At 34.7% G+C, this 14871-nt stretch overlaps 1 protein-coding gene and 1 pseudogene across 1 annotated transcript in view; one reads left to right on the plus strand and one right to left on the minus strand.

Annotated features, from left to right (window-relative positions):
• MEI4 (meiotic double-stranded break formation protein 4) overlaps window positions 1-14871 on the minus strand; it is a 152360-nt gene that overhangs the window by 104892 nt on the left and 32597 nt on the right. The window lies entirely within an intron of this gene.
• Window positions 9590-9708, plus strand: LOC111742847 (annotated as a pseudogene).

Below are 14871 nucleotides of genomic sequence, written 5' to 3' on the forward strand. Positions count from 1 at the left end.
CAAGAGAATGTTATTTATAGCCAATAAGAAAAACAGAGAACAGGTGATCCTAGATTGTAACAGAGCAGTACTTTTTTCTTTTTTGCTTTCTATAAACATAAATCTTTGCATAGAAGAAAACACAGCAACATTGCTAAGGTCTTTGATTTCTAATGAATATTTTTTAACTCATAAACTGAAGTCAGCTTATTTCTTTTGCATTTAGGACAAAAATGTGTAAATGATTTAAAATATTAATATGGAAATAAGATAGAGTAGAATAAGGGAAGAATTTTGGTCATATATGTAGGTTTGAGACCCAGGTCTTCCATAACTGGTCAATTAAGTATTTTCAGTGAGTCTCTAACCTGCCTATTCTCAATTTTTTCATCTATAAACTGAAGATAGTAATAACAACCATGACACAGAGTTGTGAGAACAGATAATAAACTCCAGGTGAAACTGGTTTACAAACTATAAAGTATAATATCAAGGTAGACTGCTGTTAATTATTTTAGGAATAGATATTAGAATGTAAAGTAGACTTTGAAAGAAAGTATACTGCATAAGCATTGAAAATTAAACCCTGCCTTAAAAATTCGAGGAATGTTTGATTTATGCACTGATGCCATGATCAAAATGAATATTAAGATTTCAGTTTATAGTACCACTTGTTTCAGGAAATGCTTATTAAAGTACAACTGCAGGAACATTAGCTCAGATCTTTCTTTTATTTTTTAAATGCAATTCTGCACAAGGATGAAATAGGGCATGGAGCCATAACCTTAGACTCCACTCCTATTTCCACAGGAATATCTTTAAACAAAGCAGACTGTGAATAGCCTAAAAATCCTTGAGGCACAGACGTGGGGTCAAGACGGTAGAGTAGGTAGATACTGAGTTTACCTTCCACAGACACACCCGAACTACAAGTAAATACAGAGTAACCATCACTGAAAATAAACTGAAGGTTAGCTGAACAGAATGTCTACAACCAAACATACAAAGAAGAAGCCATATCAAGGCAGGTAGGAATGTTAGAAATACAGTCTGGTCAGGACCCACACCCTCGGTGTGGCACTTCACAAGCAGGAGAGATATCATAATCATGGTGGACCCATTTGAGCAGCAAGGGGTCAAAACCCCACACTGGGATCTCCAGGCTGGGGGACCTGCACAAGGGAGCATCTGGCTCTAAGAACCAAATGAGGCTTACATTCAGGAGAGCATAAAGGCTATAGGAAAATGGGCCTCCACTCTTAAAGAACCCATGAATGAACTTGCTTGCTCGGAGCTCCAGCACAGAAGCAGCAATTTGAGAAGCACCTGGGTCACATGTGGACATACACTGACTAACTTTAGGGTGTGTGTCAGAGAGGCAGAGATCAGTGGAAAATTTCATTGAAGATGGAAGTACTTTTGGGTCTCATTATTACTGTTTCTTTTATGTTCTCCTTCTACCTGGCTGGCCTGGTGCAAGTGGGTACCAATTCTAACACTCTCCATTAACTTTGCTAATATCATTCGCCCTGCCCCAGCATTCCTTTGAGGTGTCACAAGGCCAACCTGCTCACCCTGTCAGGAGCCCCTCCCAAGTGGCTCCAACCTTGTTATAGGTGGTGGCCAGCCTTAGCTAAGACTGGAGCCTATTCCAAGCAACTCCAGAACTGACGCACACAATAGCTGACCTGGGCCTGCACAGGAGCCCCGCCATTTGGTTATAACCACAGCACATGTGGCAGCCGGTCTCAGCTCACAACATAGTTTCTCTCAAGGAGCTCCAGACCAGCACACACTGCAGCAGGCCTTGCTTCTCACCAAAGCCTTCCTATTGCAGATCTAGTCACAAAACACAGTGACTTGACTCAGCCCACACTGGAGCCCCTCTCAAAAAGCTCCACAACCAGCACACATGGTGAGAGGTCTCAGATGGCACTGGAGCCCCTCCAAGGTGGTTCCTGCTCCTTGGGGCCAGCCCCACAACAATGGATAGTCCACATCAGTCACAGCCAATCCTCGCAGGCAGTAGGCTGGAAGCTAAACCTTGACCACTGGCACACTTGCAGCAATTACGACTCAACTATAACAAGAGGGCACAGACAACCCACACAGAGGACAAACCTGGAGCACCTAACTCTGGTACGCCATGGGAATTGTACCACTGGGCTCCCCAGGATATCTACATAAGGCTACTCTTACAAGACAGGGAGACATAGCTGATCTACCTAATTCATAGAAATAAACACAGAAACATAGGCAAAACGAGGAGACAGAGGAATATTTAAAATGAAAGAAGAGGGTGAAACCCCACAAAAAAAATTTAAATTTAACAAAGACATGCAGTTTACCCAATAAAGAGTTCAAAGCAGTGATTATAAAGAAACTTAATGAACTCAAGAAAAGAACAAGTTCAGTGAGAATTTCAATAAAGAAATAGAAAAAAAAAAGAATCAATCAGAACTGAAGAATATAATAACTGAAATGAAAATTAAGCTAGAGAGGGGGAAAAAAAAACCCAGTTGATTAGAGAAGAATGAATCAGTAATCTAGAAGACAAAATAGTAGAAATCACCTAAATGGAACAGCATATGTATTCATTTGTTTTTTTTTTTTCTTTTTTTAAATGAAGGTACTTTAAGGGACTTCTAGGACTAGCATCATAAGGGTCCTGGAGGAGAAGAGAGAGAAAGGGACAGAAAACCTATTTGAAGAAATCATGGTTGAAAATTTCTCTAACCTGTTGAAGCAAAAAGACATTCAAGTCCAGGAGGCAGAGAGAGGCCCAAATGAGATGATCCCTAAGAGGCACATACTAAGACACAAAAGTAGCAAGGGAAAAGCTGCAACTTACATACAAGGGAACCCCCATAAGATTACCAACTGATTTATAATCAGAAACTTCGTATGTCAGAGGGAAAGGCATGATATATTCAAAGGGATGAAAGGAAAAAAAACCTACAACCAAGAGTATTCTAACTGTCAAGGTTATCATTTAGATTTGAAAGAGAAATAAAGAAAAAGCTAAAGAAATTCATCACCACTAAGCCAGCAATACAAGAAAAACTAAATGTACTTCTTTAAACAAAAAGGAAAAAGCCAAAACTAAAAATGAGAAAATATAGGACAGGAAGATCTCATCGTTAAAGGCAAACATTTAATAAAAATAGTGGATGCTCCAATTATAAAGCCAATATGAAAGTTATATGACAAAAGTGGTAAAATTATGTGTTTCTACAATAATTAAGGGATACACACACAATATAAAATATAACATCAAACAATAAAACATGGGGGTGGCGAGTAAAATGCAGTGCTTTTAAAATGTGTTCGAGCTTAAGTGACCATCAACTTAAAATGGATTGCTATAAAGATAGGTTGTTATCTATGAAGCTCATGGTAATCAAAACTAAAAACCTATACTAGAAGAAAGAGAGTAAAAGAGAACTATAAAAACAATCAGAAAATAATAAAATGGCAATAAGTACATACTTGTCAATGATTATTTTAAATGTAAATAGACTAAATGCTCCAATCAAAAGACATGAGGTGGCTGAATGGATAAAAAGAAAAGAGCCATAATATGCTGCCCATAAGAGACTCCGTTCAGAACAAAAGACACAGACTAAATGTGAAGAGATGGAAAAAGATATTTCATGTGAATGGAAATAAAAAGAAAGTTGGGGCAGCAGTACTCACATCAGACAAAACAGATTTGAAAAAAAAACTGACAAGAGACAAAGAAGAGCATGACATAATCATAAAGGGATCAATCCAACAAGAGGATATAACACTTGTAAACATCTACATACCCAATATTGGAGCACCTAAATACATAAAGCAAATATTAATAGACATAAAGGAAAGAATCAACAGTAATAAAATAATAGGGGATTTTAACATGACATAAAGGATAGGTCATTCGGACAGAAAATTAAAAAGGAAACATAGCCCTTAAATAACACATTAGATCAGATGAACTTTATAGATATTCACAGAATATTCCATCCAAACACAGCAGAATACACATCCTTTTCAAATACACAAGGCAAATTCTCTACAATAGAGCACATATTGGGCCACAAAATCAGTCTCAGTAAATTTAAAATGACTGAAATCATATCAGGCATTTTTTCTGATCACGACACTATGCAACTAGAAACCAATTACGAGAAGAAAACTGTGAAAACAACAAACACATAGAGGCTAAACAATGTACTACTAAATCAATCAATGTATTACTAAGTCAATCAAAGAGAAAATAAAAATATACCTGAAACAAGTGAAAATGGAAATACAATAGTCCAAAATCTATGAGACACAGCAAAAGAAGTATTAAAAGAAGATATATAGCGATGCGGGCCTATCTCAAGAAACAAGAACTATTGCAAACAACCAAACCTTACACCTAAAGGAAATGTGGGGCGGGGGGGGAAGGAAAATAGAAAATATCAATGAAATTAAGATCTGGTTTTTGAAAAGATAAACAAAATTAATAAACACTTAGCCAGACTCGTCAAGAAAAAAGAGGGCCCAAATCAATAAAATCAGAAATGAAATAGAAAATACAACCTATACCACAGAAACACAAAGGATCACAAGTGAATACTATGAATGACTACATACCAACAAACTGAACAACTTAGAAGAAATGGATAAATTCCTAAAAACACATTATCTTCTGAGACTGAATCAGGAAGAAACAGAAAATCTGAACATACCAATTTCTAGTAATGACAGTGAATCAGTAATCTAAAAACTCCCAACAAACAAAAGGCCAGGACCAGATGCCTCACAGGTGAATTCTAACAAACATTCAAAGATGAACTAACCACCTATGCTTCTTAAACTATTGGAAAAAATTGAAGAGGAGGGAAAGTTTCCAAACTCATCCTAAAATACCGGCATTACCCTAATAGCAAAACCAGATGAAGATACAAAAAAAGAAAATTACAGACCAATATCTCTGATGGACAGGTGAAAAATTCTCAACAAAATATTAATAAACCAAATTCAACAAAGCATTAATGGATCATATACCATGATCAACTGGGAGTTATTCCAGGGATGGAAGAATGGTTCAATATTCACGGAACCACCAACATAACACACCATATTAACAAAAACAAAGAATAAAAATCACACAATCATCTCAACAGATGCACCACACGACAAAACTCGACATCCATTTATGATAAAAAAAAAAAACTCAAAAAAGTAAGAAAAAAGGAACATATCTCAACATAATACAGGGCGGAGATGGCAATCCCTCAGTAACATCATACTCAAAAGTGAAAAAGCTAAAATCTTTTCTCCTAATATCATGAACAAGACAAGGATGCCTACTCTCACCACTCTTATTCAACATAGAATTGGAAGTCCTAGTCATAGCAATTAAAAAAAAAAAGAAAGAATTAATATTGTTAAAATGTGCATACTACCCAAATCAATCTACATATTCACTGCAATGCCTATTAAAATACCAGTCAACAGAAGTAGACCAAATAATTCTAAAATTTATATGGAACCACGATAGACCCTGAAAACCAAAGAAATCCTTAAAAAGAACAAAGTTGGTAGTCCCATGTTCCTTGATTTCAAACTATACTGCAAAGTCATGGTAATGAAAACAGTATGCACTAGCACAAAAACAGACACATAGATCAATGGAACAGAATAGAAAGCCCAGAAATTAACCTATATATTTATACAGCTAATCAATCTATGACATAGGAGGCAGGAATATAGTATGGAGAAATGACGGTCTCTTTAATAAATGATGTTTGTAAAAATGGATACATACATGCAAAAAAGGTAAAACTGGATTACTTTCTTATACCATATCCAAAAATAAACTCAAAATGGTTAAAAGAATTAAATGTAATTAAATGTAAGTCTTGAGACCATAAAAATACTAGAAGAAAACATAGGCAGTAAACTATTTGACATCAGTCTTAGCAATATTTTTTTTGGATATGTCTCCTCAGGCAAAGGCAACAAAAGCAAAAATAAATGGTACTACATCAAACTAAAAAGCTTTTGCACAGTAGAAGAAACCCTCATCAAAATAAAAGACAATCTACTAAATGGGAAACAATATTTACAAATGATGTATTAGATAAGGTTACTATCCAAAATATATAAAGAACCTATATAACTCAACATCCCCCCCCCAAAAAAAAATCCAATTTAAAAAATGATCAGAAGACCTGAAGAGACATTTCTCCAAAGAAGACATACAGATTGTCAGCAGACATATGAAATGTTGCTCAGTATCACTAATCATCAGGGAAATGAAGTCAAAACCACAAGGAAATATCACCTCATACTTGTTGGAATAGCTATTAAGAAAAAATCAACAAACAACCAGTGTTAGCGAGGAATTGGAGAAATGAGAACCCTGTGCACTGTTGCTGGAACTGTAAATTGGTGCAGCTACTATGGAAAATAATATAGTGGTTCTTCAAAAAATTAAGAAAAGACTACCATATGACCCAGCAATTCCACTCCCGATTATTTATCTGAAGAATATGAAAACACTAATTCTAAAAGATATATGTACCCCTATGTTCGAATAAGAGGTACAAACTTTCAGTTAAAATAAATAAGTATTGAAGATGTAATATACAGCATAGGGAAAATAATATCATAACTGTATGGTGACAGATGATTACTAGACTTATTGTGGTGATCACATCATAAGTTATATAAAGGCTGAATCACTATGTTGTACACCTGAAACTAATATGATATTGTATGCCAACTATACTGTAATAAAAATAAATTTTAAAAAATTCTTGAGGCAAACTTTCAGAAACTGATGAACACTTATGACAAAAACAAAAACTGCAGAGTATAAGGTTTTTTGGAAAGTCAGCACAGGAGCAAAAGCCTATATCATTACTAAAATGATGTCCTAACTCACAGCAGAGGAACATGTAACAAATGGTGCTACTTGAACAGAATTAAATGTGAAAGTTACTATGTTTTACGGCTTGATATAATTATGGCATGAATGAGCTTTAAGATATAACTAAGAGGTACATGTTAGTGAAAAAAGAGACATCTGATTTCATGAACCGTATCTTCATATTTAACTATGCACTGCCTGAAGGCCACATCATTGGCGATCTAAACAAAAGTGACAGTCTAGGAGGAAATCACCAACTACAAAATACTAGACCAGACATGCAACATGAAACAGCTCTATAAGAAAGGATCACTGCAAAAAGTGAAACCATGACATTCAGGTAGTTAATTTACAATGGATTTTCTATAATTAAAATAGAAAAAAAATCCATGATGCCTAGTAAGCTCATCAGTCAGTAGGAAGCTGTGGCTGTGGAAGGATCATCAATGATGTCCAGCTACCTGGTACATAGAGGTGCTTCAAGAACATCATTACAATGTCATTAAGACAAAACTCCCACTAAGGAATGTCCTTAAAAAATTGATCAAAAGTGAGAAGATGGTATTTAAGTGTATGGAGGCATATGAAGTATATCATCCTTTATTTTCATTGTCTTGTTTTCAATTCAAAAAAATACCTCGTTTTATTCTAACATAAACTGAGCATTATAGCAGGAATAGTGGAGAAAATAGGGTATGGCCCCTTCCTCATGGAGAAGAGTAACAAGAAACATTTATTAAGCACTGATATGATACCAAATATTATCCTAAGCATTTCATTTGCAGTTTGGTCATTGAAAAGTCTCAACAGCCCTATGAGTCACATGATAATAGTCATATTTATTATCTCCATTTTATAGATATGGAACTTCAGGTTAGTTAACTTGTCTAATATCACCGCTAGTAAATAAAAATTTTGGGATTCTACTTAAGCTATTAATCTCTGTGATAAAAACATTTGAAAAGCTAAATATATTTTTTAATCTGAGCCATACTAGATAAGCTGTAATAAGATAGGATATAGCAAATTGAAAAGTAAATTATGTTGACAATGATCATTATAGAAATTCAGAAGAGGAGCCTATTTCAGGATCAAATTGATAAAGAATTTATTAGTAAAGTGAGATTTGAGCCATGTTTTGAAACATGGGTAGAATATGGATGAGAAGAAAATATTTACTTGGAGAGGGTGTGCCAATCAGTCTCAATGATTTGCCAGATGTTATTCACTTTTGTAAATCACAGTATCCTTTCAGAATTCTATGAAAACCATGAGCACTTTCATAGAAAAAAAGAGCACATACTCCTATACACAAAATTGTGCATGCAATTTTAAATTATATACCTAAGACCTTTGGCTTGCAGAAGAAACAAGTATTTAACAAAACATACAAGAATCTTCATTACCCAGCCCTTTTCCATTACGTCAGGTTAATTCCTTGCCAAGTTTCACAACTTCCCAATCAAACCCCCCAAACTTGTGGCAGTTAAAGGGCTCTCCATGCTTCCTCCTGCTCCATTGTCTCTGCTCGAGCAATTTGCATTACCTGCCCAGCACCCTCCCACAAGTTAATTGTCAGGTGGCCATCTTAAATCTTATCCATCTTCCTAAATTAATTCAAGGCACTGGAAAACCTCAAATATGAAAACCAGTGATCAGTTAAGATGGGGAAATCAAGACCAGCAGAAAATAGAGGCAAAACAGAGAACAAAGAAAAATAAACTTTTTATATCTTACTGCTTATAAAAAAAGAAGGGGAAGCTATAATTAGGATCGAAATAATAAGAACTTATAGAAACTAAAAATAGTTCAGCAGAAATAAAAACTTCGATAGAATGGCCAGAAGAAGACATTAGGGAAATCTTCCAGGAAAAACAAACATAAAAAGAATAAACAGTACAAGAAAAAAGGTAAGCAATTTAGAAGATCAGACCAAGAGGTAGTCTAGAAAAAAGGAACAAAGAAAATAGAAGGTGGAAAAATCTGAGAAAAACTATTTTTCATAATTGAAGGATGAAATCACAGATTCAAAGACCCACCAAGGACTCATAAAAAGGAATTTTAAAAGACCCACATTGAGATACACCATCCTGTAGTTACAAAGCAGTGGGAACAAGAGAGATCCTAAATGCTCTAGGGGTACTACAGGGTGGGGAATAGATTTCATTCAAGGAATTAAAATCAGAATCACACTGGAATTCTCATTAGCGACTGGCATCCAGAAGTTAATAGAAAAATATCTTAAATTCTATGGAAAAATTATTTCCAACCTAGAAATCTATCCTAATCCATCAATATAGTTTAAATTTGGAAGAAAATATTCTAAACAAACATTTTAAAGTTTTATATCCTAGGAACCCCTTCTAAGTGAGCTCAGAAAGAATGTACATCACCTAAATGAAGTTGTAAACAAAGAAAAGAAATATACAAGGTGCAATGACTATGAGATACAGCATAAGAAAGAAGCAAAATGGAATTCCTAGGGTGGTGATTAAAAGAAAGAAAATATGTGGAATAAAGCTGAGCAGCAGAAATAGGGAGAATCTGTCCAGATTAGAAGAGGGGGATAGAGGGTTCCAGGAAGTGTGCCTTAAAAAAAAAAAAAAAGAAAAAAAAAAAGATGAAACTGATAAATGAATTCATTTGTTTGGCCATACTGAGAGAATGTTTACAACCCTGTCAAAGGGTCTGAAAGAAGAATCAGTCTATGGCCATGCTACTCTGAACATGCCCGATCCAGTCTGATCTCAGAAGCTAAGCAGGATCAGGCCTGTTTAGTACTTGGATGGGAGACCACCTAGGAAGACCAGGTGCTGTAGGTGTAAGAAAAAATTAAAAAATAAAAAATAGACTAAAAAAGAAGAATCAATTTATAGGTACGTAGAAAACCAAGCAAATGAAAAAAAGTAAGATTATTATTAGGAAAAAAGTTGTGAACAAAGGAAATGAAATCATTGTATATTATGCCTCAATGCTAAAAGTTTTCATATTTATAATATAAATATGTAATTTTCATTTAACCAAAATATTGTGATACGATAAAAACTATGGAAAGTAGGTGGAGGAGGGAAGCTATATATGACATAAATTTTTATCTTCTATGATATGAAGTGAACAGATAAAAAAGGAAATAATTTGGAGTGGTACTGAGGAGCTGGGTGGTGTGTAGCAGGGCTAACTCTGTTATAATAAATGTGGAATATTATTGACTTTAAAAAATACATTCACAGGTTTCCAATTCCTGGAAGTAGACTTACTTATCTCTATTCCTCTAAGTACAACTAAAATCCCAGGGCATTATATATAAAACAAACCTAAGAAGACTAACTAGCCAGCTATGCAGCTTAAGACCAAAGGAAGGACAAAGTGGTATGTTTCCTGGTTTTCTTTTTGCCTCATATTTTGAGCTAAAAAACCCAATTACACAGAAATGCCAACAGACATGGAGAAAAACAAAAAAAAATAAACAGTAACAAAAGCATGCTCTAAGGACATTAAAAAGGTAGCCTAGCAAGATGGAAAGCTTTAAAAAATATAACCTCCCTAATGCATCCAACCACCACAGAAAAAATCTGTGGCCCACCCCACCCACTCATGCAAGTCCAAGTGGAGAGCCTAGACTTTCACCCTTACCAGGTTATAACAAGATACCCTAAACCCACCACTAGACACTGTGTTGAGCACTGAAGATATAAATTGATTAATGCATGGCATATGGCCACAAAGACCCTGGATTTCAATGGAGGATAACAATAAGTCAGTAACTACTGTACAATGTGATATGCACTATCATGGATTTATATAAGGGATATTTAATCAGCAAAAAGAAAAGAAGAAGGCAGCAGGGTAGGAGATAAGGTTTCTTTGAGGAACTAATCCTAGAGTTCAATTTGTAAGGATAGGTAGAATTAACCAGATGGAAGAAGAGTATTCTAGGCCAAGAGACTGACAGGTACTAAGGCACGGAGGGGAGGAATAAAAGAGAAAGTAATTGGAAAACTACAAATCATTTGTCTGACAGGAGTGAAGTGCTTAGGATGGAATGAAAAAAGATAATACCAGAGAGGCTGGCTAGGGGCCAGGCAGAGAAGAACATTATGGGCTGTGGTGAAGAATGTATACTTTCTTATAAATTCATGAGGAGTCACTGAAGGATTTTCACCTTTTTTTTTTTTTTTCAAGATCAGTTCAACAATGATTAAGTGGATGTATTAGAGTAGGATCGCATGAATTAAGAATCCGACATTAGACTACTGCAGGAATCCAGACAGGAAGAGATAATCATATACTAGGGGGTAGAGGGATTCTATGTGTTATCTGCATGTATCCTATGATCAGGGTCAGTTTTACCAAATTTGCGCATAGTAAGGAGAGAGAATGAAGAGGAAAAACATAGTCACATTCAACTCTAATACTAGGTGCTTGTGTTCACAGTGTTATAATTAGCTTTGTGGCCTTGGGTAAATCTCTCTGGGCCTCACTTTTCTCATCTATTAATTGGAAATAAGAATGGCAACCATGCCTATATCACAGTTATTTTACAAACACATGATGAGACAATGGATGTGAAAACATTATATAATGGTAAACATAGTGTATTATTTCCTGTTGCTGCTGTATCAAATTACCTCAAACTTACTGGATTCAAACAACACAAATTTATTCAATCAGAGTTCTGGAGACCAGAAGTCTGCAGCAGGTCTCACTGGGCCAAAATAAAAGTATTGGCAGGCCTCAGTTCCCTGTGGAGGCTCTAGAGTAGAATCGATTTCCCTGCTCTTCCAACCTGCATTTCTTGGCTCATGGCCCCTTCCTCATCTTTAAAGCCAGCATCGTCGTCAAATTTCTGTTTTGGACACTGAATCTACTGCTTCCTTCTTTCACTTGCAAGGACCCATGTGAGTACCTGGCCCATGTGAGCAAACCAGAATAATCTTATCACAAAGTCAGCCAATTAGCAACCTAATCCCCTCCCCATCCCACCCCTAGGAAGTATAACATAAGACACTCACAAATTCCAGGGAATAGGATGTTGGTCATCTTTGGGGTACCATTACTGTTTACCATACATACAAAAGATTCTAATGTCTTCTTGGCAGTCAACTTTTTTTCTTTCAATTTCACAAATAATATGTCTAAGAGTTGTTTTATAGTTTAAAAAATAAGAAATACGAGGACAGTGTTTTCTGAGTAACTCACTATTATGTGTCTAAGGTTTAGCAACATATGCTAAATACCTAGAAGTTCAATAAAAACCATAGATTTTTTTAATATTAAACAATATAATCATTCCCATCTCTTCAAAACGAGTGAGCATTTAAGACAGAGATAGTATTGCGAAATCTAAATAGAATCATAGGCATTCCGGTGCTAAACTTCTATGGTAGTAGCCTGGCCTATAAAGAAATAGATGGCAGTACAATGCTAGAATTAGTTCATGCTACTTCTAATCATAGAAATAAACACATTTTGAGTTCTGGAAATATAGGAAAGGTCAGGCTGTCAGTCAAACAAAGGGCATTAAATACCTCAAAAGTAAACACTCCTGACTCCAAGTAAATACACAGGCAAGTAAGGAAGGTGCTATACTGGGGCCTGCGAGTAGAGGGTAGCTCAATCTAAGTTAAGCCAAGACTGCTTCCCAGGCCCTGTGCAGACCTCTGTAAGCCATCTGTTTTAAAGAAACATATCTTCTATATCTGTCAAATATGTCATTGTAAATTATACCTTCTATCCCACCTAATAGTTTTCCTAAAAATATAGTCCCTATTTATGGACAGGGGATTTGTTCCAAGATTCCCAGGGGATGCCTGAAATCACAGATAGTACAGACACCTATATATACTATGTTTTTTCCTATACATACATGATAAAGATTAATTTATAAATTAAGCACAGTAAAAGATTAATAATAACTAATAATAAAGTAGAATAATTATAACAATATACTATTTAAAAAGTTATATGAATATGATTTCTCTCAAAACTTCTTACTGTACTATACTCACCCTTCTTGTGATGATGTGAGATGATACAATGCCTACGTGATGAGATGAAGTAAGGTGACTGACGTAAGCACTGTGAGGTAGTATTAGGCTACTACAAGGGTTACTCAAACACAAACCGCGATACCAAAACAGCCGGTCAGATAACTCAGATGGCTACGAAGGGATCAATAGGCAGGTAGTGTATACAGTGTGGATATGCTGGCCAAAGGGATGATTCACATCTTGGGCGGAGTAAGATTTCATCATGCTACTCAGAAAATGCCCAACTTAAAACTTCTGAACTGTTTATTTCCAGAATTTTCCATTTAATATTTTTGAACCATTGTTGGCTGCAGGTAACTAAAGCCATGGAAAGCGAAACTGTAGATAAGAGGGAAATTTTGTACAGACATAGGTCTAAGATAATAATTCCTAGAAAATTTATTATTAAATAAATATAATGTAAATTTCTTCAACATCTGAAGGAACTTTTATTGAACTTTTAGGTATTTAGCATATGTTGCTAAATCTTAGAGACATAATAGTGAGTTACTTAGAAAATATTGTCTTCATATTACTTATTTTTTTTAACCAAGCTAATATCAGAGAATTATTTAAAACAATTTCAAGAACATCTCATTTCAATATTCCTATTTCTTGACTATATGTAGCCCTGACATAACTGATATTCATAATGATGACCTCAAGATTTTGAAAGATACTAAGTTCTTATTATCATTAAAGAAAAACTAGATTAGATCAGAATAATTTTATTACTGAATGTATTGAGAACAAGTTGTTGAAGATTTATATTTTATTTAAAACTTGACAAATTGGTAGTTGATAGATGGTCATGAAGATGGGAACACAGCATAGGGAATGTAGTCAACAGTAGTGTTATGGCTAGGTGTAGAGTCAGAGGGGTGATAGAGTAATAGGGGGGATCATTTCATAAATTGTAGAAATGTCTAATGAATGTACTGTATACTAAAAACTAATAATAAAATGCTTAAAAATAAAACCTGACTGTGATTTATAATACATAAAATACCTCCATCAAAATATTAAAGAATTCATACCACACCTTTTCCTATCGCATTGCACAAACATAAGTTCACTTTAATGAAATCAATAGCAGGGTTCAAGTTCTTAAGCAAAATTATTTAATTAAACACTTCTGACCTATGGAAACAAGGTTTCTCCAAAGAAGTAATTTTTTTTCTAAACTATGGTATTTTGTTTTAATCAATCAAGAGTAGTATCAATAAAAATGCGATAATAGGAGCTATCCTATATTTCACATCAGGATAGATTCTTGAGACTTTGCTTATTACTCAAGGAAAGCTAAAAAAGACAGAAAAGCATTATAAAGAGCAATCGTTCTTCAATTTTTCTAATAAGAAGTTTTATGAACATATCTAAAGGATGATGAAGGTAATAATGGTGATGGTAACAACAACAAAAGTTTGAATGATTTAGTCTAAGATGCTTTTGCTGAGAAGGAAATAAAAATCCCCAAGGAGAATGTCATTAAAACATATTTATGAATCATGATCTTTATTGTAAATGCAATGAGCTATTTTATAATTCTGTTTCCTCTAAATTACTTCTCTAAGAAAAGACCAAAGCTATTCATTTACCCATTCTTCCACTGCTGACCAACTATTCAACAATGGCTTGCACCATGACAAATGTTATGGAAAATATACTTCAGACCCATCTGTACCATCACAAGCTTCTTCTATATACTCCTTTACTTCCATACAATTCCCAAGGCTACTCTTGTGTAGTCTAATCTTTAAGAAAGATTAAGACTAGACTGAAAAAATAATTGCTTCATCTGGTAACTGATTAGAAATATAAATGCCAGCATCTGAAAGGTTCTAAGTCATATGAAACCTGTTTGTAGTAGTTTTAAAAGAAGCAAAAATATGCAAAAAAAATAAATAAATAAAATAAAAAAGATTTAAGGAATATTAAATATTTAAGATATTAATG

This window comes from Pteropus vampyrus, unplaced genomic scaffold (assembly GCF_000151845.1).
Source record: "Pteropus vampyrus isolate Shadow unplaced genomic scaffold, Pvam_2.0 Scaffold102, whole genome shotgun sequence".
NCBI lineage: Eukaryota > Metazoa > Chordata > Mammalia > Chiroptera > Pteropodidae > Pteropus > Pteropus vampyrus.